The sequence below is a fragment of the Ursus arctos genome, unplaced genomic scaffold (genome assembly GCF_023065955.2).
Source record: "Ursus arctos isolate Adak ecotype North America unplaced genomic scaffold, UrsArc2.0 scaffold_10, whole genome shotgun sequence".
NCBI classification, from domain to species: Eukaryota; Metazoa; Chordata; class Mammalia; order Carnivora; family Ursidae; genus Ursus; species Ursus arctos.
This window is the reverse complement of record NW_026622764.1, coordinates 42,473,850-42,484,663: the sequence shown is the minus strand read 5'-3', so window position 1 is coordinate 42,484,663 and position 10,814 is coordinate 42,473,850. Positions and strand designations below refer to the sequence as shown.

Sequence of the window (10,814 nt, the reverse complement as noted above, 5' to 3'; positions counted from 1 at the left end):
AAGACATATTTATTAACAGATAAAGTAGGGAGGCAAGGAGAGGTTATTGACCCTAAATCTCTAATCAGTATTATCAGCAATCATCTTACTTATGTGAGCTAATACGACCATTTGCTGGGCAATCAAGAATTTCCTAGGTTCTCGATGAACATATTAGAGTTGCTGTAACCACCATATCAGAGAAACAGAAGGATCTGGGTAGAGTCCCTTGTAGGAAAGGTGGTATCACTGAAATGCTGTGGATGGACTGTTAGAGAGGTCAGGCCATGCTGTTCAGATATCTTTGAAAGATATCTTTTTGAAAGAAAGGACCATAAGGAGGAGGCTCAGTGTTCTCTCCTGAGCATGAAGCTGCCTTTAGGTGTTGCTTCCACAATTGCCTATTGCCATTGATGAGTGTTCTTTTCTTCCTTTGGGGAAGTAAGAGGAGAGGACACAATCTGAGTGGTTTCTGTTGAAAAAAAGAAAAGAAAAAAAGAAACAATGGAAAGATGAGCTAGCTATTAGTTAGGTATTGCCATGCTAACAGAAATAAAAATGGGGGTTGTCTTGAGCCTGTCAGTGGAGCAGTTTCTGGAGATAATAATGATGATAAAATGTATTTTGAGAGAATGTGCCCCCTGCCCGTCAGGTTTTGTTGCTCATTGCAAAAAACATACGATGTCAAGGAGCCTAGCCTTCTGGTTTTGTATTCTATATATCTGTATGCATTTTAGTAAGCCAGTTAAATTTCTTATAAATTATTTTCTTCCTTTATTTAGTTGAAAGAAAAATATCTGATCTCCCTATTTCACAAATTCATTTATTAGAAAAAGGAAATAAAGGATTTGAAAATGCTCTAAAGACTTAAAGCACTGTTGCCACTGATATATTATATTGTTATATGGGAAAGACCATCTTGTTGAAATGTGACCACTGTTACTGGATGGTCACATTGACACTGGAATTCACAGTAAGTCCTACACAATTCATTCTAAAAAGGTTAGGAGAATACTGATGAGTGCTTATTGTTGAGCTTGGAAGTTAATAACACACTAAAACCTAGTATTAACACTCCAAAAACTGCAAAAAATATATACTTGGCAATAGGTTTTGACCAATTGACATTCAGTTCTTGTCAGCTGGCTGAACATGGCTAATTTTTAACTTCATATTTTTTAAAAATTAAAAACCTTTTTGAATGTTTTTAATCAGGATCATAGTTAGTCTTTTATTTCAACTAGTCTAATTAGCTAATGGAGCATGCTCTAGAAGTAGGCTGAAGGATCAGGTAACAAAATAATAAGAAGGTAAAAATATATTTCCTAGTAATTAATGCATCAGGTATTTTAGTCCTCCCCAGATACTTTTAGACATTCATATCTGAATACTATTTCAGATTAATAATTGCTTCATTTTTGTATTATCTTTACATTAAACAGACTATTTTTCAAGATGATTTGCATTATGTCTTGATGACAATGCACCTAGTTCAAAGTATGTTAGTGTTATTCTGATCTTACAGTTGCTGTAAAATATAATTTAATATCATGATCCTGGATTGAATTAGTATATGTTTTTGATTCATAAAATAATTCTAAGAACAATTATGTGAAAGTGAAAAGGTTTAGTTTTTCAAGGATTTTATTCAGAAATGCTAATGAACATGGCAATTAGCCAAGTTCTTGCTTCAAGACCGGTATAGCAGTATTAAATCATGGTTAGAAACTTAAAATAATATTTGTAGTAATAAGCGTGTAGTAATTAGTTTTATACATTATCAATTTCATTTTAATAATAAAAATCATCTAAATTATTTGTGTGGAGTCCCTTCTTACTTTTTTTTTTAATTTTTAAAATTTTCTATACCTTTTCAGGTACAAGTGGCAACACTCCTGAACCCATGGGGAACTGTGGTCACGCCCACACCTACTGTGGGGCATATATTGAGAAACTGAAGTGTCATGACACACAGGTGGCCAGGCCCCACCCAGGACAAAAGTTTACTCTGCAATCAGGATGTCACCTTCTTATAGGTAATATGAAAATGCTGAGTCATGGGCTGGGAAGTGGTTGCCATGGAGACAGTCTGTTCAAGTTTGCCTTCAGCCTGAATTTTCAGGTAATCGGACCCACAAGAGGCTCCTTGGCAAGAACAGCCTGGTGAGGAGTGGGACACCATGCACAGCTCTTGCTGGTTCACTTTGCCTTCCACCTCTACAATACCTGTATTCTGGGTGCTAAGGTCACCTTGTTGGTGTCAGTCTTCAGGTGGATGAAGCTTTACTCCTTATGCATGATTTATGTGTCAGGGTGGAAGGTGTTAAACCAGAATTTCTACATGGACTGGCCCACATGGGAGATGAGTACCTCTTCTAGGTACTAGAATGTCGTAGCATCAGGTAAGTCCTGGTGGATCTGGCATCCAGATACTCAGCATCCAGGATGGTTGTTCCACCATTGGGTTCATCTTGGGAGGTTTGCAGCTGAGGGCAGTAGGCTGCTCAGGTAGGTACTCACTTAAGTGACTCCAGTTTCTCATGAAGCTTGTGCACCTGGCTGTTAGATTGGCTGATCCTCTACCACATGGTCTTCAGCTCATCACTCTCCACCTGCTCTTGCAGGCAGCACACCTGGCTCTTGTTCTGTTGGAAGAAGCAGGAAGAGTGCGGCAAGTTGATGAGTATGCAGTGCTGATCTTGGTGGTAGACATAGAACTGGCCATTGCTCTGCTCATTCTGCAAAGTTTCTATGGCTGGTTTTAGGGTGGCATCTGGCAGAGGGGAGAGGGGCAGAGGGACTCTTGGAGGGCTTCTGGGGCATTGCGGTGAGCAGCAACTCAGGGGGCTCTGAGCCAAGACCTAGTCACACCCTAGGCTAGTCCTGCTGCAGCCTCTGTGTCTTTCAGTCGACAGGCTTTGAGTGTGCTTGGAGAATGAAGTGAGCTAATAAATTTGTATGCCCCAGGTCCTGGGGCAGGTAAAGTCACCGGTAGAAATACACTCTAATCTACTGGGCCCCCTTCCGGGGAGGTGATGTTCTCACTGCCAGCATCTACAGAAGGTGCATTTGCTTCTCCTTGCCTGCCTGCCTCTGTGGTGGTTAGTCTCCTGCAGTTCCTTCTAGAGACTGTTGTGCCTTCTCCTGACTGGTGACCTCCTGGGCTGCCCTGGGTGTGATGTTCAGTCCCTTCCCCTTAACATAGATTGTTTCAAATGTCTTTTCATATAATATCCCACTACATTTTACTGTTGTTGTACTCTCATGTTTCATTTTGAAATAATTTAAAATTTTTTTCTAGAAGTACAATTAATTCTGCATGGAGTACCTAGATTCTTTTTTATAAAGCTCTTATAAGGATACTTTTATTATATATAATTAATATCAAAATTATAGTGATTTCCTATTACCCTTTTAATCAACATCATCCATAATACAAAAAAAGTAAGACCTAATTCTATAGTTAAAATCCTCGGTTTAGTTTGAAGGCTGCATCTTGCATGAACTTAAATAGATGTGGAATTAAAAAAAAAAGATAAAATTAATTACCAACAAGAGTGAAAATATTTTAATTGGAAATTGTCATAAAGCCATGTAAATTTCAGTGCTTTCCTCCCTCCTCCACATTTAGCAAAAATTCAGAAAGTGAGTCATGAAGACAACTAAAATATCAGGCTAAATCATTTCAAAAGGATTTTTTTTATCAGTGACTTAGTAAAATTTTTATAATATTTGCATTTTAACTGATAAATTAAGTTTTATTCTTTGGAATTTTTAATGTCAAATAAAAAAAAAACATTAACTAGATGATTAGTGACTCTCTGGGAAATTGCTTACATACATTAGGGGTGGAGTTTCTTATTCAGAATGCAGTGGAAGCTCCATTGAAAATTTCTCCTGGGGGGAATTACCTTATAAGTTCTGTGATTTTATAAGATGATTCTGGCCCATGCTGAGAAGGGTGGTTTGGTTGGGGAAGACTTTGAAGGGAAGGAAATACATGTGATAGCCTCAGCAGTCTACTCAAGGAATATTAAGGCTTAACTCTAATAGGGTGATGATAAGTTGATAGTAGAGGTAGTACAAAAGAAAATGTAGAAGGACTTATCTACCAACTGATTTGGTAGAATAAATAATGAGATGATTATTTTTTTCTCCCATGATATTAGAAGGATAGCCAAAGTATAGCCAAGATAAGTAAAACAGGCTTGAAAGTGGATCAAGTGGGAGGAAATAATTATTTAATTGGGTAAAAATGGAGGCATTGCCAATGTGCAAGATGATAAATAAAAGTATTTAAAGTCTTGGAATTAAATAAATTAGGGATTATAATAGAGAGGGTAAGAAAACCTAAAACTGTTTAGAGTTAAGATAAAATTAAAATAGCATGTAGAAAGATAGCAAAGAACGGAACCTTGCAGATGACAGTGACTTTGGAGACAGAGGAAAAAGGATGGAAGATTGAAGAAAGATGATGTGATTTGTTTAGAGGTAGGCTGAACTTAAAATAATTGTAGTGGATGTTTGAAAATTTAGTGGGAATGTGTTGGTATGTCAGATTAAAGGAGAGGGGAGATGATAACACAATAGGAGCGAGAGGAGTAGATTACTTCCTTGAAGAATTTGGAAGGGAAAATATAGAGGCCCTTTAAGGTGTACTGCCCTTCTTGCTGCTTCATTCTCTCTGGATTGAGGTTAACGTGTGTTCTGGCAGAAAGGACAAAACTGTGAGGAGGAAACACTGACAGTCTGAGGAGTGGAAGTACAGGCCATGTGTAGCATTCAGAGCACACAGAGGTCTCAGGAAGGACTTCTGTAGCAAAGTTGCCAGGTTTAGGTTTAATCCTTTCAAATTTGTTAGCGGTAGGTCACAAACTATATAGAGAGGACAGAATGGAAGAGGTGCTGCCCATCTTCTCTTCATAACTTCAAGTCTACTCTCCCTTATCTGTATCCTCCCTGTTGTAAGAGGGCAGGGATGGATTACTCATATGGACTGCCTCTGTGGGCCAATGGGAGGCACCAGCAGGAGATATCTGCAGGTTGGGAGAAGTGAGATGGGCTGTTGATTGCCTGGCTCCCTGCTTGCTGGTGTGCAACCAGTTGGCTGAATTGCCCTCAAGCCATCTGTAGTCTGGCTACCCTCCTCAGGCACTTAACTCTGAATTTTGGTTACTCTAAGATCAAGGAGTTGTGAAGGCTCCGAACAGTTAATAACAACAGCATTTGCACCAGCCCTCCTGCCCACATCTCTTTAGGAAATAATCCCCCTACTAATCTTTCCTCATGTTTTCCAATTTTTAATGTGTCCTTGTTTCATGTAATATCATAATTGATAAAGGTATTGTTAAAGATTAGAAAAAATAAGAGGAAGGAACAGCAAATCTGCAAAATCCTGAGTTCAGTGAGTATGGATTCTGGGTGAGAAGAATATAGGAGAGGAAAGTTTTGTTTAGGAAAACTTGTCAGAAGTCAGGTCTTTTGGATGGTATCTAGGCTATTCTTCATAAAAATTCTGTCATCTTGAAGCCTTCATGTATATTCACGTAATTCTTGACTTGGAACTTGGTTTTTGAGACTTACATGATCATAATTGGCTTAAAAAATCAAGTCACAAACCTCCCATGGTTTGCATAGCCCTGATAGAAAGAGATTGTAAAATTTAAATAAAATAAAACACTCCTAACCTAAAAACCATCTCCTCCTGCCATAGAGATTTTTACTCTAATGTGGGTTTTGGCTAAATTATCATAAATTGCATCACCTTTGAACCAGCCTATAATTATATAGTCATTAAGCAAATATTTATCAAGTACAGTTGTGGCTTTGGAGATAGTAGAAAATAAGACAGAAAATGTCCCTATACCTGTGAACCTTTAGCCTACTGAGAGAGAGAACAAATAGTAAATGGATAAATAAGGTAATTTTAGCTATTGTTGAATTCTATAAAGAAAGGACCCAGAGCAATATGATGGTTAAAGAAAATTTTGCTAACACCAGAGCTGAGGCCTAAAGGAAAATAAAGTATGAAGCATGCACTCATCCTGTGCTTTAAGAAAAGAGAAACGCTCATGCAAAGTGCTATGTCAAGAAGACTCTGGTGTGCTCAGAGAAGCAAGAAGGCCGTTGTGGCCAGGGCACTAAACATTGGGAGACAGGTCTAGAAAAGCAGTCTGGGGACAGATCACCATGACCTTTTAAGTCTTGGTAAGGGGTTTGAAATTTATTCTAAACGTATAGGAAGCTCCTGAAGAGTTCAATGGTGACATTATTTTGTTTTAATTTTTAAACATATTCCTCCTGCTGCTGTGGGAAGCACAGATTGTAGGCAGACAAGAGCAGAGGCAGAGAACAACTGAAGTTATTTGCAATACTATTAGTAATAATGATATTTGAATGTTTACTCTTGCAAAGCATAGCGTTATGTCATTTAACCTCAAAACAGCCTATTTTTTTAAGGTTAATTTTTTATTTGAGAGAGAGATTGAGGAGGAGCCTAGGAAGAGAGAATCTCAAGTAAACCCCACACTGAGCCCAGAGCCTGACACAGAGCTCCCAGGTGCTCCAAAACAGCCTCTGTTTTAGGTTACTATTATTGCAGTTTGGAAATGAAGCCATGCTTAGTCAGTAATCTCTTTGACATAGGCTGTAGCAACTTCTTACTAGATATGTCTTCTGAGGCAAGGGAAACAAAGCAAAATTGAACTATTGGGACTTCATCCAGATAAAAAGCTTCTGCACAGAGAAGGAATAAATCAACAAAACTAAGAGACAACCTTTGGAATAGGAGAAGATATTTGCAGATGACATATCTAAAAAGGGTTAGTATACAAAATACATAAAGAACTTATCAAACTCAACACCCAAAAAAAACAATAACCCAATTAAAAAATGGGCAAAAAACATGAATAGACATTTTTCCAAAGAGTACATACAGATGGCCAACAGACTCATGAAAGATGCTTAACATCACTTATCATCAAGGAAATACAAATCAAAACTATGATGAGATATCACTTCACACCTCTCAGAATGGCTAAAATTAACAACACAAGAAACAACAGGTGTAGGGCAGGTTGTGGAGAAAGGGGAACTCTCCTGCGCTGTTTGTGGGAATGCAAACTGGTGCAGCTGCTCTGGAAATCAGTATGGAGTTTCCTCAAAAAGTTGAAAGTAGAATTACCCTAAGATCCAGCAACTGCAATATGAGGTATTTACCCAAAGGATACAAAAATACTTATTCAAAGGGCCACATGCACCTGGATGTTTGTAGCAACATTATCTACAATGACCAAATTATGGAAGCAGCCCAACTGTCCATCAACTGATGAATGGATAAAGAAGAGATGGTGTGTATATATACACAACGGAATATTACTAAGCCATAAAAAGAATGAAATCTTGCTATTTGCGACAACATGGATGGAGCTAGAGAGTATTATGCTAAGCGAAATAAGTCAGAGAAGGACAAATACCATGGGTTCACTCATATGTTTGAGAAGCATGTCAGATGAACATGGTGGGGAGAAAGAGAGGGGCAAACCATAAAAGAGACTTTTAACTATAGAACATAAACTGAGGGTTTCTGGAGGGGAGTTGGGTGGGGGATGGGGGTAGGAATGGGTTAAATGGGCAATGGGGATTAAGGAGGGCACTTTTGATGAGCACTGGGTGTTGTATGTAAGTGATGAATCTATACCTGACACTAATATTACAGTGTATGTTAACTAACTGGAATTTAAATAAAAGCTTTAAAAAAATAAAATGAAATGAAGCCATGGAGGTACAGAGGAACTAAGCAAGTCACTCTACGCCATAAAGTTAGCATGTGATGGAGTCCAAGAAAAACCAACCTCTCAGATACCACAGCCTTCTTCACCACCACATTGTGCTCATAACTTTGAATTTATATTTATTAGAGTTGGCTATAAACGAATTAACAATATAAAGTCTTCAAAAGTAATCTTATTTGAAAACCAGTGTTGGTGAAAAATGCTAGAGATAGAAAATACAAACATTTACAGCAATGAAGCATGAGATGAGACAGTGAATAATCAAACCTTAAAATTTTCAGGACAAGCTGTTTCCTTATGAAAGCTTTTCTTATCTATATTTTAGCCAGCATTTATATATCTCACCTCTGTTTTCCTTGCAAGCATCTATTTTAAGCCATATAGGCATTTAGAATGCTAGATTATTTGAAATTTCAGTGATCTCATCTTAAAAGCTTAGAGAGTCCAATATAGACATTCCCACATGAAAAGATTAAAATATATCTTTACTCCAATGACTCTTCAGCCAAGAATTTTCCTTTTTAAAGCACTTCCAAAAATAAAATTTGGATGAGGCTTACAAAGCATACTTGTTCTGGTAACATAAATGGCAAGTGAAAAAGGGGTGGTGAATGACTAACAACAAGTTCATTAAAGATGACAATATGTAGTTTAGTCACTTCTGGCCAAGAAAAATGCCTCCAGACAAAGTGATAATGACCCAGAAATAGCTGAGTGCTCAGAAGCTTGCAGATACACATATACAAGTTAACTAAATGACCTACAATCTGTCCATTTGCTTTGGCCCTTCCAAACCTCATGGTGTGAATCTGCACAGGTGATTTGGACAAGGTGGGTAAGTACTGTGGAGATGACCAAGATTTGTGCCAGTACTTCAGCCCTTACTTAGGAAATAGATGCCGATGAATTTTTCTGAAATGTTGTCTGATGAGATTTACCAGGCTTTTTTTTTTTTTTTTAAACATAAGTGAAATGAGAAAAAAATAGATGTTCACATTTTTAACATAAATATACCTCAAGATTGGGGGCATCTGGGTGGCTCAGTCAGTTAAGCATCTGCCTTTGGCTCAGGTCATACTCCCAGAGTCCTGGGATTGAGCCCTGTGTTGGGCTTCCTGCTCAGTGGGGAGTCTGCTTCTCCTTCTCCCTCTGCTGCTCCCCCTCCTCGTGCTCTCTCTCTCTCTCTCTCTCGGTCAAATGATAATCTTTAATTAATTAATAATTTTTATTAATTTTTAATTTAAATTTAATTTAATTTTTTGTTAATTAATAATAAATAAAATCTTTAAAAATATATACCTCAAGATTGGATACAAAAGCATCTTTAATGCACAGAAAAAGTAAAACTGTCTGCGGCTCTTTTAAGTAAGTATTCATTTAAAATGGTAGTAGTATAGCTAAAGAATTTCTGACTAATATAAAACTTAAAGCAGTTTTATTGACCAAGTCCTAGACATTTATATTGGCCTTTAACAAAACAACTTCTAACAATTCTTCATACATTTGACAGATAGTTTTTATTTCCCTTTCTTATGCCTCCATTTAGAAGCCACAAGACAATTATAAAATGCCATCAAGATTGAAGAGCAAGATATATTCTTTTACACTGTTTGAATGGTCTACTACCTATATGAATTCAGAAATTTTTTGACTTTCAAACTGGAAACTTGGAAAATCTTATGTTGAATTATTCTTTATAAAAGCAGTGCATTCAGTAATTAGTAAAAGTAAGTGATGATTAAGAATGCTGCTAATTTTTAAAAATTGCAGTAAGATTTTAGTGCTTTGAAACAGGTTTTAAGCAATGAGTAAAGAAATAAAAAAGTGATAGAAGTTAAAGCTTATGTAATAGATTAAAATGCATTATTTTCCTTAAAAGTAATATTTATGAATAATTAAAGATGCATTGTTCATTGTTCCCTCTCATGGCACCAATACATATCTGTGATTTTTTTTTAAAGCAGAGAAAGTGAAATTATCTTTATCAAAACTACAGTTGTAAAATGCTGTGGCCACTTAGAGTTAATAAACAGGAAAAAATGGACTTTAGAAAGTGCTTTCTATGGAATAAATGCTATTTGAATAAAGTAGAAGTCAAAATATTTAAATCATATATTTTACATCTAAGAATGTCCCAGCGTTTTAAAGAAAATACTGGGAAACAAAGTGAACATCATATTGGGAATTATGAAAATAAAAATGATTTTAAAAGACAATAAACAGTCCAATTTAAAATAGAGATAAGTTAAATTCAATATACAAGTAAGAATATTCTTTTTTAAGAAACATACCATGTTTATCTCTACTGTTTCTTCATTTTTAAAAATCTGTTTAATTTTTTTTTTTAATTTGAGTATAGTTGACACGCGATATTCCATGAGTTTCAGGTATACAACATAGTGATTCAACATCTCTTTCTGTTATGCTGTGCTCTCACTACTACTGTAGCTCCCACTACCATCCCTCACCATGCAACGCCATGTATCTTTTTTCTATTACTATTTTCTGTCACTTAGGATTCAGCAGAACCCTTGACAGTATTTGTAAGGCCTATCATATGGGAGCAGATACAACTATTTTCGAATGACTGTGCTTCTCTTGAAAAAACTTTTCACTATAAAGTTCAACCTAAAAATTATAGTGAAATTCAAAAGTTCTTGAGACATGTATTATATTGCTGTTTCAGATGCTCAGTGGCACTCATGGAAGGAAGACCCTGTAAGATTGTGGCAGGAAAAAAATAAGGCCTTTGGAATCAGACCTGTATTTTAATTCTGGAGCAAAAGTAACAATTGCCAATAAAAAAATAAAATAAACATTGAAAGTGTGAATTGCTCTGGGCAGCATAGACATTTAACAGTGTTTATTCTTACAATCCATGAGGATGGAATGTTTTTCCATCTCTTTGTGTCTTCCTCAGTTTTCTTTCATAAGTGTTCTATAGTTTCTATAGCATAGATCCTTTACCTCTTTTCTATAGTATAGTTAGGTTTATTCCTAGGTATCTTACGGTTTTTGGAGCTGTTGTAAATGGAATTGATT

At 36.5% G+C, this 10,814-nt stretch overlaps 1 non-coding gene and 1 pseudogene across 1 annotated transcript; one reads left to right on the top strand and one right to left on the bottom strand.

Annotated features, from left to right (window-relative positions):
* The first annotated feature begins 243 nt into the window (after positions 1-243).
* Positions 244-449, top strand: LOC113251562 (small nucleolar RNA U3). Its single transcript, XR_003314540.2, has one exon. It is a non-coding gene; the product is annotated as a small nucleolar RNA U3 (small nucleolar RNA).
* A 1,544-nt stretch (positions 450-1,993) lies between these two features.
* Positions 1,994-10,253, bottom strand: LOC113251401 (peroxynitrite isomerase THAP4-like; annotated as a pseudogene).
* Positions 10,254-10,814: the final 561 nt, after the last annotated feature.